Here is a 26,745-nt window from a genome sequence, read left to right as displayed (position 1 = left end):
CGTACTTATATTGTAATATTATATATTAGTAACATCTATTGTATATTATTCTATGTACTAACTCTTTGCCTGCCTCCTGACCTTGCTCTTGTCTAGTCCTTCTGTACCGCTGCCATCTGATACACGTGTTTGACTCGGCCTGTCTTTGATAGAGTTGGGCCGAACGGTTCGCCTGCGAACGGTTCCAGGCGAACTTTGGGGGTTCGCGTTCGCCTGCATCAGGCGAACTTTTGCGGAAGTTCGATTCGCCCCATAATGCTCTATTAGAGCAAAATTTTGACCCTCTATATCACTGTCAGCAGCCATGTTATTGTCAAACACACTGCTAGAGAACCTGCCCACCCTCCCTTCAAGCTAGGTCCTTTATACCATTTTACTCAGTTGTCTGCCTACACTAATTAATTATGGGACAGCTGCTATACACTCTGCTAGGGAGATTTTAATTGCTCTCCTCCCTCCTACCGGAGGGACTCTTCTGCCAGGGAATTATACTATTTTAAAAACCAGTATACATCATACCATGGCTGGGAATCGAACCCAGATCTCACTGTGTGGTGGGCACGTCACTCTAAGCACTGTACCACTACAGTAGTAAGTGAAGCTAGCCTAAAATTTAACATTTATGCTCAATGCAATAGAACCATTAGGTTGCTTAAAGGAGAACTGTAGTGAGAGGTATATGGAGGCTGCCATATTGATTTCCTTTTAAGCTATACCAGTTGCTTGACAGCCCTGCTGATCTATTTGACTGCAGTAGTGTGAATCACACCAGAAACAAGCATGAAGCTAATCTTGTCAGATCTTACAAAAATGTCAAACACCAGATCTGCTGCATGCTTGTTCAGGGTCTAGGGCTAAAAGTATTGGAGGCAGAGGATCTGCAGGATAGCCAGGTAACTGGTATTGCTTAAAAGGAAATCAATATGGTAGCCTCCATATACCTTTCACTACAGTTCTCCTTTAAAGGGAACCTTAACTGAGAGTGATATGGCTGTTTCCTGTAAACAATACCAGTTGCCTGGCAGTCCAGCTGATCTTTGCGACTGAAATAGTGGCTGAATCACACCCTGAAACAAGCATGCAGCTAATCCAGTCTGACTTCAGTCAGAGCACCTGATCTGCATGCTTGTTCAGGGGCTGTGGCTAAAAGTATTAGAGACACAGGATCAGCAGGCGATTCAGGCAACTGGTATTATTTTAAAAGGAAAAATCCATATCCTTCTCCGTTTAGGTTCCCTTTAAGGATTTGTAGCATAAAAGCCAACTCACATTGGCTGGGATTTGAACCTGGATCTCACTGTGTGGTGGACAAGCACACTAACCACTATACCATCTGAAGCTGGACTGAAATTGCTGGCCTAAAATTTACTATTTATGCTCAATACAAGAGAAAAAGTAGACAAGACAAATAACATTTATATCACACTTTTCTCCTGGCGGACTCAAAGGACCAGAGCTGCAGCCACTAGGGCATGCTCTATATGCAGTAGCAGTGTTAGGAAGACTTGCCTAAGGTCTCCTACTGAATAGGTGCTGGCTTCCTGAACAGACAGAGCTGAGATTTGAACTCTGGTCTCCTTTGTCAGAGGCAGCACCCTTATCCATTACACCATGCAGCCACTGCTTACAGATATTTAGCCAGACATGTTCTTGTCTTTTGTGTTCAACAGTTGTCAAGAGAAAAATTAGACAAGATAGCAGTGTTAGGAAGACTTGCCTAAGGTCTCCTACTGAATAGGTGCTGGCTTACTGAACAGACAGAGCTGAGATTTGAACTCTGGTCTCCTTTGTCAGAGGCAGCGCCCTTATCCATTACACCATGCAGCCACTGCTTACAGATATTTAGCCAGACATGGCCTTCTCTTTTGTGTTCAACAGTTGTCCAAAGAGAACCCCAGATAGCCAGGTAGATTCATATCTCTCTCTTTTCCTAACACTGCTACTGCCTATAGAGCATGCCCTAGTGGCTGCAGCTCTGGTCCTTTGAGTCCGCCAGGAGAAAAGTGTGATATAAATGTTATTTGTCTTGTCTACTTTTTCTCTTGTATTGAGCATAAATAGTAAATTTTAGGCCAACAATTTCAGGCCAGCTTCAGTTGGTATAGTGGTTAGTGAGCTTGCCCACCATACAGTGAGACCCAGGTTCAAATCCCAGCCAATGTGAGTTGGCTTTTATACTACAAATCCTTAAAGGGAACCTAAACGGAGAAGGATATGGATTTTTCCTTTTAAAATAATACCAGTTGCCTGAATCGCCTGCTGATCCTGTGTCTCTAATACTTTTAGCCACAGCCCCTGAACAAGCATGCAGATCAGGTGCTCTGACTGAAGTCAGACTGGATTAGCTGCATGCTTGTTTCAGGGTTTGATTCAGCCACTATTGCAGTCGCAAAGATCAGCTGGACTGCCAGGCAACTGGTATTGTTTACAGGAAACATCCATATCACTCTCAGTTAAGGTTCCCTTTAAAGGAGAACTGTAGTGAAAGGTATATGGAGGCTACCATATTGATTTCCTTTTAAGCAAAACCAGTTACCTTGCTATCCTGCAGATCCTCTGCCTCCAATACTTTTAGCCCTAGACCCTGAACAAGCATGCAGCAGATCTGGTGTTTGACATTTTTGTAAGATCTGACAAGATTAGCTGCATGCTTGTTTCTGGTGTGATTCACACTACTGCAGCCAAATAGATCAGCAGGGCTGCCAAGCAACTGGTATAGCTTAAAAGGAAATCAATATGGCAGCCTCCATATACCTCTCACTACAGTTCTCCTTTAAGCAACCTAATGGTTCTATTGCATTGAGCATAAATGTTAAATTTTAGGCTAGCTTCACTTACTACTGTAGTGGTACAGTGCTTAGGGTGACGTGCCCACCACACAGTGAGATCTGGGTTCGATTCCCAGCTATGGTATGATGTATACTGGTTTTTAAAATAGTATAATTCCCTGGCAGAAGACACCCTCCCCCCTCCGGTAGGAGGTAGAGGGGAAAAGGGTGGAGGGTAATTAAAATCTCCCTAGCAGAGTGTGTAGCACCTATCCCATAACTAATTAGTGTAGGCAGGCAAATGGTATAAAGGACCTTGCTTGGAGGGAGGGTGGGCGGGTCCTACAGCAGTGATGTGTATTTCACTCAATTAGGTGTGGCTCCAGGTATTAGAGCTTTTGAAACATGTTTTCTATCATTTTTCCAGTTGATAGAATTTTTTAAAACTTTCAAAGTTCGCCTCCCCATTGAAGTCTATTGCGGTTTGCGAACTTTTTCGCGAACCGAACCTTTCGCAGAAGTTCGCGAACAGGGTTCGCGAACCTAAAATCGGAGGTTCGGCCCAACTCTAGTCTTTGACTATTCTATTGCCTGATCCTTCCAATACGACTGACATCTGACTTATGTGTATGACCTTGCCTGTTTAGTAGACTACGTTATTGGCTATCTACTCAGTACCTCGTTATCTCTGACAGTGTGTACGACTATGGCCTGTACCTGACCACGCTTACTCAGCTGTTCCGTAAATTTCATTCTTTACGCTACCTCATCACGTATCAGCGTGACATTATCAAGGCCCATAAATATGGAGGATCTGCAAAACCAGATTTTGACACTCGTAGGAGCTTTTAATAGGCTCACGGAGAAAGTGGCTTCTCTGCAAACTCAGTTAACTCAAATAACCAATACTCTTGCTCAGATGAATGTCACTGTGAATGTCAATAATCAGCCAGTTCCTCCCAATACTCCTACCATGCCTATATTAGAGCCAAAAATGCCTTTGCTAGAAAATTTTTCAGGTTCAAGATCTGACTTTAGTAATTTTCAAAACTGCTGTATGTCTTATTTTGAAGTTAGGCCTAGATCTTTAGGAACTGAGTCCCAGAGGATCAATCTGTTACAGGGTGATTCACAAACTTGGGCCTATGGTCTGAACTCTTATCATGAAGCATTCACCTCTGTAGAAAGTTTTTTTGATACGATGGGTACTATTTATGCCAATCCTGATGTCTCAGCCACTGCAGCTGGCAAGTTAACAGATCTCCGTCAGGGTCGGCATACGGCTGAGGAGTATGCTGCAGAGTTCAGGAAATGGTCTATTTCTGTTAAGTGGGGTGGGGCAGCACTCTTGGATAAATTTTTATATGGATTAGCTTACTCCGTGAATGATGCACTAGTCAGTCACCCTGAGCCAAAACGTTTAGAGCAGGCTATCTCCTTGGCAATACATGCAGATAGACGGATTAGGCAGCATACTCAGCTTCAGCAAATTCTAATAAACCGGCTAGCACTTCTCCCACTTCTGGCGAAGAGTAGAGTTGGGCCGAACGGTTCGCCGGCGAACGTGGTTCGCACGAACGTAGGTGGTTCGCGTGCGGGTACCGCACGCGAACGTTTTGCGGAAGAAGTTCGGTTCGCCCCATAATGCACCTGAGGGTCAACTTTGACCCTCTACATCACAGTCAGCAGGCCCAGTGTAGCCAATTAGGCTACACTAGCCCCTGGAGCCCCACACCCCCTTATATAAGGCAGGCAGCGGCGGCCATTACGGCCACTCGTGTGCCTGCATTAGTGAGAGTAGGGCGAGCTGCTGCAGTCTCTCATATAGGGAAAGATTAGTTAGGCTTAACTTCTTCCTGGCTGCATACCTGTTCTGTTCAGTGAGCCCTTAGCCCACTGCATACCTGTACTGTGATCCTGCCACTGCATACCTGTTCAGTGATCCTGCCACTGCATACCTGTTCTGTTCAGTGAGCCCTCAGCCCACTGCATACCTGTACTGTGATCCTGCCACTCCATACCTGTTCAGTGATCCTGCCACTGCATACCTGTTCAGTGATCCTGCCACTGCATACCTGTTCAGTGATCCTGCCACTGCATACCTGTTCAGTGATCCTGCCACTGCATACCTGTTCTGTTCAGTGAGCCCTCAGCCCACTGCATACCTGTACTGTGATCCTGCCACTGCATACCTGTTCAGTGATCCTGCCACTGCATACCTGTTCAGTGATCCTGCCACTGCATACCTGTTCAGTGATCCTGCCACTGCATACCTGTTCAGTGATCCTGCCACTGCATACCTGTTCAGTGATCCTGCCACTGCATACCTGTTCTGTGAACCCGCCACTGTATACCTGTTCTGTTCAGTGGACCCGCCACTGTATACCTGTTCTGTGAACCCGCCACTGTATACCTGTTCTGTTCAGTGGACCCGACCACTGTATACCTGTTTAGTGAACACGCCACTGCATACCTGTTGTGTTCAGTGAACCTGCCACTGCATACCTGTTCTGTGAACCCGCCACTGTATACCTGTTCTGTTCAGTGGACCCGCCACTGTATACCTGTTCTGTTCAGTGGACCCGCCACTGTATACCTGTTCAGTGAACCCGCCACTGCATACCTGTTGTGTTCAGTGATCCTGCCACTGCATACCTGTTCTGTGAACCCGCCACTGTATACCTGTTCTGTTCAGTGGACCCGCCACTGTATACCTGTTTAGTGAACACGCCACTGCATACCTGTTGTGTTCAGTGAACCTGCCACTGCATACCTGTTCTGTGAACCCGCCACTGTATACCTGTTCTGTTCAGTGGACCCGCCACTGTATACCTGTTCTGTTCAGTGGACCCGCCACTGTATACCTGTTCTGTTCAGTGGACCCGCCACTGTATACCTGTTCAGTGAACCCGCCACTGCATACCTGTTGTGTTCAGTGAACCTGCCACTGCATACCTGTTCTGTGAACCCGCCACTGTATACCTGTTCTGTTCAGTGGACCCGCCACTGTATACCTGTTCAGTGAACCCGCCACTGTATACCTGTTTTGTTCAGTGGACCCGCCACTGTATACCTGTTTAGTGAACACGCCACTGCATACCTGTTGTGTTCAGTGAACCTGCCACTGCATACCTGTTCTGTGAACCCGCCACTGTATACCTGTTCTGTTCAGTGGACCCGCCACTGTATACCTGTTTAGTGAACACGCCACTGCATACCTGTTGTGTTCAGTGAACCTGCCACTGCATACCTGTTCTGTGAACCCGCCACTGTATACCTGTTCTGTTCAGTGGACCCGCCACTGTATACCTGTTCTGTTCAGTGGACCCGCCACTGTATACCTGTTCTGTTCAGTGGACCCGCCACTGTATACCTGTTCAGTGAACCCGCCACTGCATACCTGTTGTGTTCAGTGAACCTGCCACTGCATACCTGTTCTGTGAACCCGCCACTGTATACCTGTTCTGTTCAGTGGACCCGCCACTGTATACCTGTTCTGTTCAGTGGACCCGCCACTGTATACCTGTTCAGTGATCCTGCCACTGCATACCTGTTCAGTGAACCCGCCACTGCATACCTGTTGTGTTCAGTGAACCCGCCACTGTATACCTGTACTGTTCAGTGAACCCACCGCATCAGTGCGCATACCTGTGCAGTTAAGTGAACCCACCTACCTACGTGAGTGCACGCAGTGTGATATACCACTCCGTGCATACCCGATATGGACAAAACAGGTAGAGGAAGAGGAAGAGGTAGTGGCAGAGGCAGAGGAAGGCCACCCGGCAGGTCTGCGCGAGGTCGTGTAAATGTAATTTCGTGTGGACCTGGCCCACAGTACAGTGCTCGGAAGAAGGCACGTCCCATCACCTCCCAAGATTGTCAGGACGTGGTTGAGTATTTAGCGACACAGAACACCTCATCTTGCTCAGCCACCAGCGCTACTACTAGCACCACTTCCGCTGCATTTGACACTTCGCAAGAATTATTTAGTGGTGGTGAAATCACTGATGCACAGCCATTGTTACAGCCAGATGAATTTTCACCAGCTCATATGTCTGCGTCACGCGGCAACACTATGGATGTAACGTGTAAGGAGGATGAAGGACCTACTGATGGTGCATGTTTGGATTTTTCTGAGTCAAGCGAAGCTGGGCAGGATGATTACGATGATGACGATGATAGGGATCCTCTGTATGTTCCCAATAGAGGAGATGAAGAGGGGGACAGTTCAGAGGGGGAGTCAGAGAGTAGTAGGAGGATAGAAGTTGCTGAAAGAAGCTGGGGCAGCTCTTCGTCAGAAACAGCTGGTGGCAGAGTCCGGCACCATGTATCGCCACCTATGTACAGCCAGCCAACTTGCCCTTCAGCATCAGCTGCTGAGGTCCCCATAGTGCCCACATCCCAGGGTGGCTCAGCGGTGTGGAAATTTTTCAATGTGTGTGCCTCAGATCGGACCAAAGCCATCTGTTCGCTCTGCCAACAAAAATTGAGCCGTGGAAAGGCCAACACTCACGTAGGGACAAGTGCCTTACGAAGGCACCTGGAGAAAAGGCACAAACAGCAATGGGATGGCCACCTGAGCAAAAGCAGCAGCAGCACACAAAAGAAAAGTCACCCTCCTTCTCCTCTTCCTCCTTCAGGTGCATCATCTGCTTCTGCCGCTTTCTCCCTTGCACCTTCACAGGCACCCTCCTCCACTCCGCCTCTGCCCTTGAGCGGTTCCTGCTCCTCTGCCCACAGCAGTAGTCAGATGTCCGTGAAGGAAATGTTTGAGCGGAAGAAGCCACTTTTGGCCAGTCACCCCCTTGCCCGGCGTCTGACAGCTGGCGTGGCGGAACTGTTAGCTCGCCAGCTGTTACCATACCGGCTGGTGGACTCTGAGGCCTTTCGTAAATTTGTGGCCATCGGAACACCGCAGTGGAAGATGCCAGGCCGCACTTATTTTTCGAGAAAGGCCATACCCCAACTGCACCGTGAAGTTGAGAGGCAAGTGGTGTCATCTCTTGCGAAGAGCGTTGGGTCAAGGGTACACCTGACCACGGATGGCTGGTCTGCCAAGCACGGGCAGGGCCGCTACATTACCTACACAGCCCATTGGGTGAACCTGGTGGTGAACGATGGCAAGCAGAAAGCGGCGGACCAAATTGTGACACCTCCACGGCTTGCAGGCAGGCCTCCTGCCACCTCCTCTCCTCCTGCTACATGCTCTTCGCTGTCCTCCTCCTCCTCCTTGGCTGAGTGGCAGTTCTCCTCTCCAGCTACACAGCCCCAGCTCCGCAGGGCCTATGCTGCATGCCAGGTACGACGGTGTCACGCCATCTTAGACATGGCTTGTCTCAAAGCGGAGAGTCACACTGGAGCAGCTCTCCTGGCTGCTCTTAAGAAACAGGTGGATGAGTGGCTGACCCCGCACCACCTGGAGATAGGCAACGTGGTGTGCGACAACGGCAGCAATCTGCTTGCCGCTTTGCATATGGGGAAGCTGACACACATACCCTGCATGGCACATGTCATGAATCTAGTGGTTCAAAGATTTGTGGCAAAGTACCCTGGCTTAGCGGATGTCCTGAAGCAGGCCAGGAAGTTCTGTGGGCATTTGAGGCGCTCTTACACAGCCATGGCACGATTTGCAGAAATTCAGCGTAAAAACAACATGCCGGTGAGACGCCTCATTTGCGATAGCCCCACTCGCTGGAATTCGACCCTGCTCATGTTCTCCCGCCTGCTAGAACAGAAGAAAGCCGTCACCCAGTACCTCTACAACTGGAGTAGAACGAAACAGTCTGGGAAGATGGGGATGTTCTGGCCCGACAACTGGACACTGATGAAAAATGCATGCAGGCTCATGCGGCCGTTTGAGGAGGTGACCAACCTGGTGAGCCGCAGTGAGGGCACCATCAGCAACTTAATTCCCTACGCGTACTTCTTGGAGCGTGCTGTGCGTAGAGTGGCGGATGAAGCTGCGAATGAGCGTGACCAGGAACCGTTACGGCAGGAACAGGCATGGGACCAATTTTCATCAGACCCAGCTGTTTCCTCAACACCTGCGGCAGCACAGAGGGGGGAGGAGGAGGAAGAAGAGAGGTCGTGCGCAGAAGACGAGTCAGACTCAGAGGATGATGAGCAAGGTGTTTCTTTGGGGGAGGAGGAGGAGGAGGAGGGGACAGCGGCAGGAGAACAGCCGCAGCAGGCGTCGCAGGGGGCTTGTGCTGCTCAACCTTCCCGTGGTATTGTTCGCGGCTGGGGGGAGGAGTTTGACTTACGTGACGTCACTGAGGAAGAGCAAGAGGAGATGGAGGGTACTGGATCCGACTTTCTGCAGATGTCGTCTTTTATGCTGTCCTGCCTGTTGAGGGACCCCCGTATAAAAAACCTCAAGGGGAATGAGCTGTACTGGGTGGCCACACTACTAGACCCTCGGTACAGGCACAAAGTGGCGGACCTGTTACCAACTCACCTGAAGGTGGAAAGGATGCAGCACATGCAGAACCAGCTGTCAACTATGCTTTACAATGCCTTTAAGGGTGATGTGACAGCACAACGCCAGCAAGGTACCACTGCCACTAATCCTCCTCCCGTGTCCACGCAGTCAAAGACAGGACGCTCCAGCGATCTCATGGTGATGTCGGACATGCGGACGTTCTTTAGTCCAACGCCTCGCCGTAGCCCTTCCGGATCCACCCTCCACCAACGCCTCGACCGGCAGGTAGCCGACTACCTGGCCTTAAGTGTGGATGTAGACACTGCTGTGAACAGCGATGAGGAACCCTTGAACTACTGGGTGCGCAGGCTTGACCTGTGGCCAGAGCTGTCCCAATTTGCCATCCAACTTCTCTCCTGCCCTGCCGCAAGCGTCCTCTCAGAAAGGACCTTCAGCGCAGCTGGAGGCATTGTCACAGAGAAGAGAAGTCGCCTAAGTCACAAAAGTGTTAAGTACCTCACCTTTATCAAAATGAATGAGGCATGGATCCCGGAGGACTGCTGCCCGCCCCAAGACTAAGTCAGTCCCCGCACACACAGCATCTCTGCCTGCACGCCGTGTGACTGGCTGCCTGGCCTGCCCCAAAAAGACTAAGTCGCTCCCAGTCCCTCCACACAGCATGTCTGCCTGCAGGCCGCTTCACTACCTTCTCCGCCACCACCAACAGGGTCCGGGACTCCAGGCGGATTGCTGAATTTTTTAGGCCGCTGCTAGCAGCGGCCGCTGTAATAATTTTTATGGTGCGTGTACATGACTGCCTAATTTTTCTGGCTGCACTGCGGGCAGCTGCAACAACAAAAGAAAAGGCATGTAGATGCGCCCATTCCCCTTCGTGATCATTACCTTGCCGTGGTGAAGGGGCTTGCGTATCACAATGAAGCAATGACCGGCGCCTAGATGAGTGTCTCGGGGGGCACACAAAAGATAATAAGGTCGTTGCTTCATTGTGGTCAGATCAAATTTGATCAGCTGGACAGTCACTGTTCTGTCATTCAGCTACATCAGCCAGGCCGACCATATGGGCTGTAAAGCCACCAAAACCTGCACTCTCGCCATGGTGCGCACCAGTCCAGCACGGCCGTCACTACACAAACAGCTGTTTGCGGTGCGTTACACGGTGAGTTTGGTGTGTCAGTGTGAAGCAGTACCTTAATTACACTACCTGATTGATGTATACACATGCAAGATGTTTTAAAGCACTTTAGGCCTGTCATTTAGCATTGAATGTGATTTCTGCCCTTAAAACGCTGCTTTGCGTCAAATCCAGATTTTTCCCGGGGACTTTTGGCATGTATCCCACTCCGCCATGCCCCCCTTCCAGGTGTTAGACCCCTTGAAACATCTTTTCCATCACTTTTGTGGCCAGCATAATTATTTTTTTTTTCAAAGTTCGCATCCCCATGGAAGTCTATTGCGGTTCGCGAACTTTAACGCGAACCGAACGTTCCGCGAAAGTTCGCGAACCCGGTTCGCGAACCTAAAATCGGAGGTTCGGCCCAACTCTAGCGAAGAGCCCATGCAGCTGGGATTTTTAAAACTCTCTCCAGGTGAGAAACTTAGGAGAAGACAGGGAGGACTTTGCATGTATTGTGGGGTGAGGGGTCATTTCGCACAGTCATGTTCTGCCAAGAAAGTGCCGGAAAACTCCAGCGCCTAAGTGGAGTTGGGGAAAAAAAAAAAAAAAAATTTTTTCTACCAGCCACCTTTTATTGGAATGAAAAGCCTTTTCACCCAGGATTTTATTGATTCCGGTGCAGCTGGTAATTTCATAGATTACACACTTGCCACAGATTTGGCTATTCCGGCCGTGTCTTTGCAGAACAAGTTGTATGTCACTGCCATCGATGACACTCCTTTGAAGATTAAGCAGCCTATCTCCATTACCCCTGAATTTGCATTTCTTGAAAAAATTCATTTTTATATACTCAGGATGCCCTCTAGTCCGGTGGTTTTGAGTCTGCCGCGGTTACAGGTTCACAACCCTTGTATTGACTGGTCTTCAGGACAACTGATCTGTTGGTCACCTCAGTGTCAGGGAATTTGTTTGAAGAACATTCCACTCCTAACCATAGGGGTAGAATATGTCTAAATACCACCACCATATCAAGAATTTTCTGATGTTTTTTCACCCCAATCAGCTGATAAACTACCTCCACATAGACCATATGAGTGCCCCATTGATTTATTGCCTGGTACCATGCCCCGCGAGGTCACCTTTATAATCTTACTGGTCCCGAAAAAATGGCTATGAAGGAGTACATAAAGGAGAATCTTGAGAAGGAGTTCATTCGACCTTCTACTTCTCCAGCCAAAACACGGGATTCTTCTTTGTGGAGAAAAAAGATTATTATTATTATTATTGATTTATAAAGCGCCAACATATTCCGTGGCGCTGTACAAAGTAAGAAACAAACATCGGGTACATAATACAGACAATAGTGTACACTAATATACAAGATACATAATTAGTGACAAAATACAAAAAAATGATACAGCATACAGAATACAAAATACAGAAGTGGTAATGACAGTGATAAAAGTAACATGATGAATAAAATGTATAATGATTTCCAAGACACAAAAGAGGGAGAGAACCCTGCCCTTGCGAGCTTACAATCTAAAGGGAATGGGGGGAAACAAGAGGAGGGGTAGTATACGATAAAATATATAAAGGCAGTGTGTTTTAGGATACCTAGTAGGAATGCAATTTGGTCTTAGGACAAAGGGAAGTGGCTTAAGGTAGCGCATATGCTTGTCGGAACAAATGAGTTTTTAGAGAGCGTTTACAAGTAACAAAGGTTGGCGAGTGACGGATGTGTTGTGGAAGGGGATTCCAGAGAAGGGGTGAAGCGCATGCAAAATCTTGTAAGCGTGAATGTGAGGAGGTGATTCTAGAGGAGGACAACAGAAGATCGTGTGCTGATTTGAGATTGCGATTGAGTTTGTATCTGGAAATTAGTGAGGATATGTACCGGGGAGAGAGATTGTGGAGAGCTTTGTAGATTAGGGTTAGGAGTTTGAACTGGATCCTCTGGTTAATTGGCAGCCAGTGAAGAGCTTGACAGAGAGGGTCAGCAGAGGAAGATCGAGTAGAAAGATGAATGAGATGAGCAGCTGAGTTCAGTACCTACTGGAGCGGAACTAGTTTGTTAGAAGGTAGTCCACAAAGTAGTATGTTGCAGTAGTCCAGAAGAGAAATTATAAGAGTATCTATTAATCTGTTGGTTGCGTCTTGAGTGAGAAAGGGACGGATGCGAGAAATATTTTTGAGTTGGAGATGGCAGGAGCTGGTTATGGAGTTAAGATGAGGAATAAAAGATAGAGAAGAGTTGAATATTACCCCCAAGCACCGTGCTTTGGGAACTGAAATTATGGGAGTGTTGTTAACATTTATAGTTACTTCAGGCAGAGAGGTGGCCAGAGACGGTGGAAAAATTATTAGTTCCGTTTTACTCATATTAAGTTTTAGGAAGCGAGAGGACATGAAGGAGGATATAGCAGACAAGCAGTCAGGAACACGTTTGAGGAGGGAGTTAAGGTCTGGGTCCGAGAGGTACAGTTGCGTATCGTCTGCATACAGGTGGTATTGAAACCCGAATGAGTTGATTAAGTCACCAAGACCGTGCATGTAGATGGAAAAGAGGGGGGACCAAGGACAGAGCCTTGAGGAACCCTGACAGACAAAGCATGAGGAGAAGAGATCTGTTCTGAGTAGGAGACTGTGAAGGACCTTCCAGAGAGGTAGGAAGATAACCATGTGAGAGCAAGGCCCTTTATTCCTATATTTGACAGTATTTGTAAGAGTAAGGTGTGGTCGACCGTATCGAATGCTGATGACAGATCAAGAAGGATGAGTATGGAAAATTGACCTTTGGATTTAGCTGTAAGAAGGTCATTGGCCACTTTGGTAAGGGCCGTTTCCGTGGAGTGGTTGGAGCGAAAGCCAGACTGGAACTGATCAAGTAGGGAGTTAGCTGATAAATAATGGCTTAATTCTGCATGTATGTGGCGTTCAATAAGTTTGGATGCAAATGGGAGAAGTGAGACTGGGCGGTAGTTGGCGAGTGTGGTAGGATCTAGAGATGGTTTTTTAAGTAGTGGTGTCACAACAGCCTTTTTGAGTGGCGACGGAAAGATGACAGTGGAGAGGGACAGGTTAAATAGTGATGTTAGTGCAGGCATGAGAGATGAGGACAGCTGTGGAATGAAATGGGAGGGAATAGGATCCAAAGAACAAGTGGTTAGATTAGCTTTGGATATTATACAGGAGAGAGAATGTTCAGAGAGTGTAGAGAATGCAGTTAGAGAGCAGTCAGTGAGAGGTGTGGAGGTGGGATTTGAGGGCTGCGTGGAGAATCCACTTCTGATTTTGTCAATTTTATCAGTGAAGTATGTTGCAAATTCTTCAGCTGATAAGCAAGATGAAGGAGGAGGAGGAGGGGGATGGAGAACGGAGTTGAAGGTGCTGAACAAGCATTTTGGATTGTGTACATGGGCGGATATTAGGGAGGAAAAATAGGACTGTTTTGCCACAGAGAGTGCATTTCTGAAGTTGTTCAAGGCTATTTTATATGAGATGAAGTCCTCATTTGTGTTACTTTTCCTCCAACGCCTTTCCGCTGCTCTAGAGCATCTTTTTAACTGTTTAGTGTCTTTGGTCATCCAGGGTTGGCGACTGACACGGTGAGGGCGGATATTAACGAGGGGGGCGAAGTCATCCATGACTTATGTAATGGAGCTGTTGTAGTGTATAGCAGCCGAGTCTGGGTCAGTGAAGGATTGGGAGAGGTGCCAGGGCATCAGAGACGGATTGCATGTCTAGATTGCGATAGTTTCTACGAATATGTGAGCGTGCTTGTGCCAGGATGGTAGGAAAAGAGGAGGAGAGAGAGAAGCAAAGTAGGTTATGGTCAGAGAGTGGTAGTGGATCATTAGTAAAGTCAGAGACAGAACATAGACGAGTGAATATGAGGTCAAGCGTATGGCCATCAGTGTGGGTTGGGGTAGAGGACCATTGAGACAAGCCATAGGAGGAAGTGAGTGAAAGAAGTTTGTTGGAGACAGCATTCTTGGTGTCAATAGGAATGTTAAAATCACCCATAATGATGGTAGGGATGTCAGAGGACAGAAACTGGAGAAGCCAGGCAAAGAAATGATCTAAGAAAACAGAAGCAGGGCCTGGAGGGCGGTAAATAACTGCAATCTGGAGGTTCGAGGGAGAGTATAGTCGGACTGTATGGACTTCAAAGGATGGCAGGGAGAGAGAAGGAATAGGAGTGAGAGGCTTGAAGGAGCATTTGTCTTAGAGAAGAATGCCCACCCCTCCACCATGTTTATTCCCACTCCTAGGAGTGTGGCTAAAATGGAAACCTCCATAAGAGAGGGCAGCAGGTGAGACTGTGTCAGAAGGGGTCAGCCAGGTTTCAGTGATCCCAAAGAATGTTAAAGTATTGGAAATGAAAAGATCATGGATGAAGGGCAGCTTGTTGCAGACTGAGCGGGCATTCCAGAGGGCAGCCGAGATAGGAGGGGGAGTAGGGGGAAGGAGTGGAATATTAATAAGGTTACAGTAAGAGGAAGGGAAATTTGATTTGTTGCAAACAGTGTTATTAGCAGGGGGGAGTGGGGGTCCAGGGTTAGGTGAAATGTCACCAGCAGCAAGGAGGAGGAGAGGGCAGACAGAGCGGAGCAGAGGTAGCGGTATAGACTTATATGTAGATGTAGTGCGACACGGAAGGTGAGGCTGTAAGTATGAGAACATTTCATGAGAGGCGAGCTGAGGAGTGGATAGGAGGGATGGTGAAATGTACAGCATATTGCTGACAGCAGGGTGATGTAGTGTGTGAAGAGTTTTGAGGATGGCTGGGGAGAGCAGGCAGATAGTAAACACTAGGTTAAACATTTTTGCAACTGACCAGAGAAGCAGAGTTTTATGTCAGTTCCTTCTGTTCCCTTCTGGTTCAATTCTGGTCTAATTCTGGTCGTTGTATTTTCTTTACACTTAGAGTTACAGATGCACTTTGAGTTCAGATGCTCAAAACTGACCAGTGGTCAAAATTGACCTCCTATCCTAGCTATATGCAAACAGGCTGCCAGCATCTTAATTAACAGACTGAATGCAGGTGAGATGGTGGAGAGGTTGAATGGGAGTCTCAGCATTGTAGGCTGAAGTTAAAGGAGACTCTGCATGGGGCTGGACAGAAATGTAACTCACAGATCAAACAAACACTGCATAAACAGCTGGCAAGGCAATACATTATATGTTAATTTACGGCCAAGACCTAGATAAGGCCACAAGCTAGGAACTAGTGGAATGGAACCAAAGATCAGAGGTTGACACAAATTTAAAACCAAGAATGTCCCATAGTCAGATAGCAGGGCATGGTATCTTATAAACAGACATATAATATTGCAATCAGATAGACAATCGAGAGATGAAGTTGGGAGCGTACCATATACAGACAGATATTGCAATCAGATAGACAATCGAGAGATGAAGTTGGGAGCGTACCATATACAGACAGATATTGCAATCAGATAGACAATCGAGAGATGAAGTTGGGAGCGTACCATATACAGACAGATATTGCAATCAGATACACAACTGAGAGATGAAGTTGGGAGCGTACCATATACAGACAGATATAAAAGATGGGGGTTTACGTCCCTGTATTGATTATAGGGGACTTAATAAAATCACCATTAAGAATCGATACCACCTACCTCTGATTGATGATGTTTTTTCTCAGGTGTCAGGTGCTAGAATTTTTTCCAAGTTGGATTTAAGGGGCGCATACAATTTGATTAGAATACGCCAGGGGGATGAATGGAAGACAGCTTTTAATACTCAAGACGGTCATTACGAATACCTGGTGATCAGTGCTGCTCAGATACCCCTTTTCAAAATCCGGATCCGATTCAGATCTGGATACCCCTCTATCCGATCCGGGTCGAATATCCGGATCAAAAAATTTCCAATCCGAAACCGGGTCGGATATCCGACCCCAGTATCCGACCGGATTCGGATATCCGGATTGAAACCCGGAAGTTGCCTTTACATTGCTTTAAAAATGTTTTTAAGGGTCAATGAGGCATGTAGCATCATTATTTTTGAAAGGGGAACACTAATTGATGATGTGGGGACTTAAAATCCCCCCCCCCCAAAAAAAAAGTGCAAAGGGCCAAGTGCAAAGGGCCAAGTGCCAAATGAAAAGGGCCAAGTGCCAAATGCAAAGGGCCAAGTGCAAAGGGCCAAGTGCCAAATGCAAAGGGCCAAGTGCCAAATGCAAAGGGCCAAGTGCCAAATGCAAGGCCAAGTGCAAAGGGCCAAGTGCCAAATGCAAAGGGCCAAGTGCCAAGTGCAAAGGGCCACGTGCCATGTGCAAAGGGCCAAGTGCAAAGGGCCAAATGCAAAGGGCCAAGTGCCAAATGCAAAGGTCCAAGTGCCAAGTGCAAAGGGCCAAGTGCCAAGGGCAAAGGGCCAAGTGCCAAATGCAAAGTGCCAAATGCAAATGGCCAAATGCAAAGTGCCAAATGCAAATGGCCAAATGCAAAGTGCCAAGTGCAAAGGGCCAAGTGCCAAGTGCAAAGGGCCATGTGCAAAGGGTCAAGTGCAAAGGGCCAAGTGCCAAGTGCAAAGGGCCATGTACAAAGTGCCAAATGCAAAGGGCCAAGTGCAAAGCACTTTGCACATGTTTGCACGTGGCAGGCAGCAGCTGGCCTGGTGTGTGCACAACACACACACAAACACATAGCAGCTGCAGCAGCACTGCAGCACACACTCTAAATTTCATAATTATGACATCAATCAAGCAAATGAATGATTTAACTATACTGTAGTGATAGTGAAGGGGTTAATCACTGAACAGCTTAGGTTTATAACTGTGTACAGCCCTTTGTAGGGCACCAGCATTGGAGCATGTCTCACAGGAAGCATTCAGCAAGCCAGGACGATCTGTCTCATCATGGCAGCCCTCCTTATTATACAAGGGGGGCTGGCCAGTGTTTATTTCTGTGATTGGGTGCCAGGGCTTAGGCTGGGAGGCCTGTGATTGGCTCAATGAGGTCAGGTGGGGATGGCCAGGGTACACCTCTGTGATTGGTTGCTGGTGCTTCTGCTGGGAGCCCCCTGATTGGCTCCCATGACGTCCTGGACCTCATACAGTATTTCAATGGTCTAGATATCCGCGGATATCCGCATAGCCCAGCCAACTATCCTCAGATAGCTATCCGGATACTGGAACAGCTATCCGGAATCCGGTTCCGGTTGGATAGGCCTAAAAAGTTTGGATATCCGGGTCTACCCGGATATCCGGAATCCTGATGAGCTGCACTGCTGGTGATGCCTTTTGGCCTTTGCAATGCTCCTGCCATCTTCCAGGACTTCGTTAATGACTTGTTCAGGGATGTGTTAGGTAAATTTGTGGTGATTTACTTAGACGACATATTGATTTATTCTAACAACCTGTTTGAGCATCGCAACCATGTAAAATTTGTGTTACAAACATTGAGGGAAAATTCTCTGTTTGCTAAATTAGAGAAATGTCTATTCGAGGTCACACAAGTACCCTTTTTAGGTTACATAATTTCTGATACAGGTCTTTCTATGGACCAGAAAAAACTTTTGGCAGGTCTAGACTGGCCACAACCCAAGGGGCTCAAGGCAATTCAGAGATTTTTAGGCTTTGCCAATTACTATCGCAAGTTTATCAGAAATTTCTCCACTATGGTTGCTCCTATTACTGATTTGACTAGACGCAGATCCTGTCAACTGGTCTTCACAGGCATGTAAAGTGTTTTCTGATCTAAAATTAGCTTTTTGTTCGGCTCCTATTCTTACTCACCCAGATGTTGTGTTGCCCTTCTTTGTCGAGGTGGATGCTACTGAGGTTGGAATAGAAGCAGTTCTATCGCAGTTTTTTGGCCGGCCTGAACGTTTACATCCTTGTGCGTTCTTCTCTAAGAAATTCTCTTCAGCTGAACGCAACTATGATATAAGCAACAGCTCACCAACAAACAAAAGGACTTGTCCCCATAAAACCGCACCACATCATGTTGGAAATATACAAAAGCTTTATTTAGTCACAATAGGTTACCATAATAAAAACAATTAAAATACATCTCCAGGATACACACCTAATAGAATAATCAATCAAATAAACAATAATACAATACAACAGCTTCCAATGCAACCCACTAATGTGTATCAAATTTGCATTTCAAACAATTGGGTAGCTAAAGTGCAAAGTGCAAGCAAAGACTGTGCTGAAAATGATCACAAACGGAAGGTGAAAGAAGAAGGAGGATGCCCCCCTGCGAGCACCGCTGCAGTGCTCCAAAGAGGGCATCCACTGGAGGGATGCAAGGGTAGTGAGAAGTGAGGGGAAACGGAATCCGACCAACCGATTCTGGAATCTAGTGTAAAGTGCGATATGGAACCCAAGCTAGGCAGCGCCAGCTAAACCACCGTGTAACCCGGAAATAGGAAGCTTACCAACTGCTGGAAGGTGGGGTGGAAGCGTGGTGTGTCCGGGAGGTGCCTTCGCGATTCGCCGCCACTGCGGCTTCTACAGGGCATATGAGCAAGCCGGCGTAGACGGCCTATGAAGGAATGACGTCACGGGGGCAGGGCGGTCAGTCAAAGTCTCACGATGTGCGTGGCCACGCACATGGGTTCGGATACATGGGATACATGGGTTTGGATACCACGCTGTCAATCAGCATGGTAATCCGTCCCACCACCGGGAAGGTCAGAAGGGGGCCGGACGCCGCTATGATAACCAAGAGACCATATGGTATAATGAGTAACATGCTGGCAGGTTTGTGCTTATGATATAAGCAACAGGGAACTACTGGCTGTAAAGATGTAAAGATGGCCTTCGAGGAGTGGAGGCACCGGTTGGAAGGGGCATTGCATCCTGTTACAGTCTATACAGACCACAAAAATGTACAATTCATCGAGGGAGCTAAGAGGCTTAAACCTAGGCTGGCACGCTGGGCAATGTTTTTCGTTCGTTTTAATTTAATTTTGTCTTCACATACAAACCAGGGTAAAAAATGTGAAGGCTGATGCATTATCCAGAAGCTTTGACCCTGAAATTTCTCCATCTGTGACTCCAGAAATTATTCTTCCTTCACGTTGTGTTTTGGCAGTGGTAAACACTCAAGCATTTCCTGATCTGAGCACTTCTTTGCAGCCCTTTCAGCAAGAAAGTCCCTTTGGTAAACCTCCCAATGTAGATTATATGCCTCTGCATCTCCGTCTTCAAACACTACAACTTGTTCATGAGTCTAAGTTAGCAGGACATCCTGGTGAGACAAAGACATTAGAACTCTTGTATCGTCATGTGTGGTGGCGCTCACTAAGTAAAGACTGTAAAGCTTTAGTGGCAGCTTGCGCCACCTGTGCCAGAAGCAAGGTCTCTCGGGTTGCTCCCGAGGTCATCTGATGCCCCTACCTATTCCATCTAAACCATGGACTCATTTATCTATGGATTTTGTAGTGGATTTGCCTCCCTCTGGGGGTAAAAGGGTGATCTGGGTAATCGTCAACCGCTTCAGTAAAATGGCACATTTTGTACCTCTGTCTAGTCTACCTTCTGCTAAAGAATTGGCCAAATTATTTGTGAGACATGTATTTCGTTTACATGGAATTCCTGAGAACATTGTGTCAGATTGAGAGGTTCAGTTTGTCTCCCATTTTTGACGCGCTTTCAGTTCCCTTTTAGGAATCACTTTGTCCTTTTCATCAGGGTTTCATCCGGAAACCAATGGACAAACTGAGAGAACCAATCAAACGTTGAAGCAATACCTCTGTTGCATCATCTCAGATTGTCAGGAGTCATGGCTTGATTTCTTGCCCTTTGCCCAGTCAGACGCGCATGCAGCAGAAAAACCTTTATAGGCTGAGAAGGCGTGTCTGATGGAGGGGATGTCATCCTGGGGGTGGGATCTTGTTCTGACTTCTGGGTATATTAGGCCAAGTGAGTCAGTTGCTCACTGGCCTTGATACCAATCAGTTCACTGATTCTAGGTCTAGCTAGCGATTTTGAGTTACATTGATATATTGTGTAGACGCACAATATTTATGTACTCCAGTTAGTCAGTCTTTTGTTATTTTCGTACTTATATTGTAATATTATATATTAGTAACATCTATTGTATATTATTCTGTGTACCAACTCTTTGCCTGCCTCCTGACCTTGCTTTTGTCTAGTCCTTCTGTACCGCTGCCATCTAATACACGTGTTTGACTCGGCCTGTCTTTGACTATTTTATTGCCTGATCTTTCCAATAAGACTGACATCTGACTTATGTGTATGACCCTGCCTGTTTAATCGACTACGTTATTGCCTATCTACTCAGTACCTCGTTATCTCTAACTTTGTGTACGACTACGGCCTGTACCTGACCACGCTTACTCAGCTCATCACGTATCAGCATGACAAAAGCATTGTGGTAAGCGGCGTTACAAAGCAGCCGTTAAACCGCAGCACATCACATCACTGTAAACATAGGCCTATATGCAATTCACTTTTTCATCTGAGTTTTCTCCCGGGTGATATTTTTTTCAACTCATAAAAAATGCCTTTTAAAGAGTAACTGTTAGGCATTATATGTGAAATCAATTTTCTATTTTAGGCTGTTACATAGACAAAATGGATGCTAATAAGGCAATGCAAATAGTTAAAATCATTCTTACTTTTTTTCCTAAGAGGTTCTTCTCTCCCCATGCCCACAGGCCGCATGGCCGCTGAACAGAAATGACAGGCAGGCTGAAGCCTCTGTCACTCACCTCTCTGCACTGTGATTGGCCGCCTGCTCTCCCCTTGTCTGCGGTGGTTGTAGCCGCTGTAAGAGCGCACGGAGGGGGGCCAGGGGCTATCTCCTGTCACTGTCCTCTGCCCCCCTCCTCCAGTGGCATGTCCGCGCCCCCCCCTGCCCTTCTGCCACCCGCCGCGTTCTCCTTCTTCCCCGCACAGAACTTTGGGAAGGATAAAGGCGGCGCACAGACTCCAGGAATAATGTTCCCAGGCGCTGCAGTTCCCCCCTATACTCTCTGCACTGTCGCCGGTGGTAGTGCAGAGAGTATAGGGGGGCACTGCAGCGCTTGGATCCATTATTAGGTGAGTCTTTGCCAGCTGCATCTATCCTCCCCGCTGTGCTGAGAATAAGTGCGGGGAGGAGGGGGTGCGGGGGGGGGGGGGAATATACCCGTAGAAAGCAAGAGAATGACCCTTTATTTATAATATAAAATGAAATGGAAGGAAAACAAGGACAGTGCAATACATCTGTTATGTAAGTAGAGGAAGTATTTATCTACTTACATATGTGTTTTCTTTGGGGGGCATGTTATTGCTAATAGTTCCTCTTTAAACCACAAAAAAGCAAGAAAATACTCAGAATTATTTTGATGGTATTGTATCATTAATTTTTTGGTAGTTTTTCAATTGCAAAGATCTAAAAAATTATTTTACATACAAAATGAAAAAAATTATCTGCTAGGAGAACACGCAGGAGAAAATGTTAATTGCATATGGGCCCTTGTCATAAAAGGCCTTTTAAACCACCAGCTAGAGTTGGGCCGAACCTCCGATTTTCGGTTCGCGAACCGGGTTCGCGAACTTTCGCGAAAGGTTCGGTTCGCGTTAAAGTTCGCGAACCGCAATAGACTTCAATGGGGATGCGAACTTTGAAAAAAAAAATTAATTATGCTGGCCACAAAAGTGATGGAAAAGATGTTTCAAGGGGTCTAACACCTGGAGGGGGGGATGGCGGAGTGGGATACATGCCAAAAGTCCCCGGGAAAAATCTGGATTTGACGCAAAGCAGCGTTTTAAGGGCAGAAATCACATTGAATGTTAAATGACAGGCCTAAAGTGCTTTCAAACATCTTGCATGTGTATACATCAATCAGGTAGTGTAATTAAGGTACTGCTTCACACTGACGCACCAAACTCATCGTGTAACGCACCGCAAACAGCTGTTTGTGTAGTGACGGCCGTGCTGGACTGGTGCGCACCATGGCGAGAGTGCAGGTTTTGGTGGCTTTACAGCCCATATGGTCAGTCACCTGGCTGATGTAGCTGAATGACAGAACAGTGACTGTCCAGCTGATCAAATTTGGTCTGACCACAATGAGGCAACGACCTTATTATCGTGGGTGTGCCCCCCGAGACACTCATCTAGGCGCCGGTCATTGCTCCATTGTGATACGCAAGCCCCTTCACCACGGCAAGGTAATGATCACGAAGGGGAATGGGCGCATGTTCATGCCTTTTCTTTTGTTGTTGCAGCTGCCCGCAGTGCAGCCAGAAAAATTAGGCAGTCATGTACACGCACCCGAAAAATTATTACAGCGGCCGCTGCTAGCAGCAGCCTAAAAAATTCAGCAATCCGCCTGGAGTCCCGGACCCTGTTGGTGGTGGCGGAGAAGGTAGTGAAGCGGCCTGCAGGCAGACATGCTGTGTGGAGGGACTGGGAGCGACTTAGTCTTCTTGGGGCAGGCCAGGCAGCCAGTCACACGGCGTGCAGGCAGAGATGCTGTATGTGCGGGGACTGACTTAGTCTTGGGGCGGGCAGCAGCCCTCCGGGATCCATGCCTCATTCATTTTTATAAAGGTGAGGTACTTAACACTTTTGTGACTTAGGCGACTTCTCTTCTCTGTGACAATGCCTCCAGCTGCGCTGAAGGTCCTTTCTGAGAGGACGCTTGCGGCAGGGCAGGAGAGAAGTTGGATGGCAAATTGGGACAGCTCTGGCCACAGGTCAAGCCTGCGCACCCAGTAGTTCAAGGGTTCCTCATCGCTGTTCACAGCAGTGTCTACATCCACACTTAAGGCCAGGTAGTCGGCTACCTGCCGTTCCAGGCGTTGGTGGAGGGTGGATCCGGAAGGGCTACGGCGAGGCGTTGGACTAAAGAACGTCCGCATGTCCGACATCACCATGAGATCGCTGGAGCGTCCTGTCTTTGACTGCGTGGACACGGGAGGAGGATTAGTGGCAGTGGTACCTTGCTGGCGTTGTGCCGTCACATCACCCTTAAAGGCATTGTAAAGCATAGTTGACAGCTGGTTCTGCATGTGCTGCATCCTTTCCACCTTCCGGTGAGTTGGTAACAGGTCCGCCACTTTGTGCCTGTACCGAGGGTCTAGTAGTGTGGCCACCCAGTACAGCTCATTCCCCTTGAGGTTTTTTATACGGGGGTCCCTCAACAGGCAGGACAGCATAAAAGACGACATCTGCACAAAGTCGGATCCAGTACCCTCCATCTCCTCTTGCTCTTCCTCAGTGACGTCAGGTAAGTCAACCTCCTCCCCCCAGCCGCGAACAATACCACGGGAAGGTTGCGCAGCACAAGCCCCCTGCGACGCCTGCTGCGGTTGTTCTCCTGCCGCTGTCCCCTCCTCCTCCTCCTCCTCCCCCAAAGAAACACCTTGCTCATCATCCTCTGAGTCTGACTCATCTTCTGCACATGACCTCTCTTCTTCCTCCTCCTCCCCCCTCTGTGCTGCCGCAGGTGTTGAGGAAACAGCTGGGTCTGATGAAAATTGGTCCCATGCCTGTTCCTGCCGTAACGGTTCCTGGTCACGCTCATTCGCAGCTTCATCCGCCACTCTACGCACAGCACGCTCCAAGAAGTACGCGTAGGGAATTAAGTCGCTGATGGTGCCCTCACTGCGGCTCACCAGGTTGGTCACCTCCTCAAACGGCCGCATGAGCCTGCATGCATTTTTCATCATTGTCCAGTTGTCGGGCCAGAACATCCCCATCTTCCCAGACTGTTTCGTTCTACTCCAGTTGTAGAGGTACTGGGTGACGGCTTTCTTCTGTTCTAGCAGGCGGGAGAACATGAGGAGGGTCGAGTTCCAGCGAGTGGGGCTATCGCAAATGAGGCGTCTCACCGGCATGTTGTTTTTACGCTGAATTTCTGCAAATCGTGCCATGGCTGTGTAAGAGCGCCTCAAATGCCCACAGAACTTCCTGGCCTGCTTCAGGACATCCGCTAAGCCAGGGTACTTTGCCACAAATCTTTGAACCACCAGATTCATGACATGTGCCATGCAGGGTATGTGTGTCAGCTTCCCCATATGCAAAGCGGCAAGCAGATTGCTGCCGTTGTCGCACACCACGTTGCCTATCTCCAGGTGGTGCGGGGTCAGCCACTCATCCACCTGTTTCTTAAGAGCAGCCAGGAGAGCTGCTCCAGTGTGACTCTCCGCTTTGAGACAAGCCATGTCTAAGATGGCGTGACACCGTCGTACCTGGCATGCAGCATAGGCCCTGCGGAGCTGGGGCTGTGTAGCTGGAGAGGAGAACTGCCACTCAGCCAAGGAGGAGGAGGAGGACAGCGAAGAGCATGTAGCAGGAGGAGAGGAGGTGGCAGGAGGCCTGCCTGCAAGCCGTGGAGGTGTCACAATTTGGTCCGCCGCTTTCTGCTTGCCATCGTTCACCACCAGGTTCACCCAATGGGCTGTGTAGGTAATGTAGCGGCCCTGCCCGTGCTTGGCAGACCAGGCATCCGTGGTCAGGTGTACCCTTGACCCAACGCTCTTCGCAAGAGATGACACCACTTGCCTCTCAACTTCACGGTGCAGTTGGGGTATGGCCTTTCTGGAAAAATAAGTGCGGCCTGGCATCTTCCACTGCGGTGTTCCGATGGCCACAAATTTACGGAAGGCCTCAGAGTCCACCAGCCGGTATGGTAACAGCTGGCGAGCTAACAGTTCCGCCACGCCAGCTGTCAGACGCCGGGCAAGGGGGTGACTGGCCAAAAGTGGCTTCTTCCGCTCAAACATTTCCTTCACGGACACCTGACTGCTGCTGTGGGCAGAGGAGCAGGAACCGCTCAAGGGCAGAGGCGGAGTGGAGGAGGGTGCCTGTGAAGGTGCAAGGGAGAGAGCGGCATAAGCAGATGATGCACCTGAAGGAGGAAGAGGAGAAGGAGGGTGACTTTGCTTTTGTGTGCTGCTGCTGCTTTTGCTCAGGTGGCCATCCCATTGCTGTTTGTGCCTTTTCTGCAGGTGCCTTCGTAAGGCACTTGTCCCTACGTGAGTGTTGGCCTTTCCACGGCTCAATTTTTGTTGGCAGAGCGAACAGATGGCTTTGGTCCGATCTGAGGCACACACATTAAAAAATTTCCACACCGCTGAGCCACCCTGTGATGTGGGCACCTCAGCAGCTGATGCTGAAGGGCAAGTTGGCTGGCTGTACATAGGTGGCGAATCTGGCGATACATGGTGCCGGACTCTGCCACCAGCTGTTTCTGACGAAGAGCTGCCCCAGCTTCTTTCAGCAACTTCTATCCTCCTACTACTCTCTGACTCCCCCTCTGAACTGTCCCCCTCTTCATCTCCTCTATTGGGAACATACAGAGGATCCCTATCATCGTCATCATCGTAATCATCCTGCCCAGCTTCGCTTGCCTCAGAAAAATCCAAATGTGTAGGTCCTTCATCCTCCTTACACGTTACATCCATAGTGTTGTCGCGTAACGCAGACATATGAGCTGGTGAAAATTCATCTGGCTGTAACAATGGCTGTGCATCAGTGATTTCACCACCACTAAATAATTCTTGCGAAGTGTCAAATGCAGCGGAAGTGGTGCTAGTAGTAGCGCTGGTGGCTGAGCAAGATGAGGTGTTCTGTGTCGCTAAATACTCAACCACGTCCTGACAATCTTGGGAGGTGATGGGACGTGCCTTCTTCCGAGCACTGTACTGTGGGCCAGGTCCACACGAAATTACATTTACACGACCTCGCGCAGACCTGCCGGGTGGCCTTCCTCTGCCTCTGCCACTACCTCTTCCTCTACCTGTTTTGTCCATATCGGGTATGCACGGAGTGGTATATCACACTGCGTGCACTCACGTAGGTAGGTGGGTTCACTTAACTGCACAGGTATGCGCACTGATGCGGTGGGTTCACTGAACAGTACAGGTATACAGTGGCGGGTTCACTGAACACAACAGGTATGCAGTGGCGTGTTCACTAAACAGGTATACAGTGGCAGGTCCACTGAACAGAACAGGTATACAGTGGCAGGTCCACTGAACAGAACAGGTATACAGTGGCGGGTCCACTGAACAGAACAGGTATACAGTGGCGGGTTCACAGAACAGGTATGCAGTGGCAGGTTCACTGAACATAACAGGTATGCAGTGGCGTGTTCACTAAACAGGTATACAGTGGCAGGTCCACTGAACAGAACAGGTATACAGTGGCGGGTTCACAGAACAGGTATACAGTGGCGGGTCCACTGAACAGAACAGGTATACAGTGGCGGGTTCACAGAACAGGTATACAGTGGCGGGTCCACTGAACAGAACAGGTATACAGTGGCGGGTTCACAGAACAGGTATACAGTGGCGGGTCCACTGAACAGAACAGGTATACAGTGGCGGGTTCACAGAACAGGTATACAGTGGCAGGATCACTGAACAGGTATGCAGTGGCAGGATCACAGTACAGGTATGCAGTGGGCTGAGGGCTCACTGA

The sequence above is a fragment of the Hyperolius riggenbachi genome, chromosome 7 (genome assembly GCF_040937935.1).
Source record: "Hyperolius riggenbachi isolate aHypRig1 chromosome 7, aHypRig1.pri, whole genome shotgun sequence".
Taxonomy (NCBI): domain Eukaryota; kingdom Metazoa; phylum Chordata; class Amphibia; order Anura; family Hyperoliidae; genus Hyperolius; species Hyperolius riggenbachi.
Note: the sequence above shows the minus strand (reverse complement) of the source record.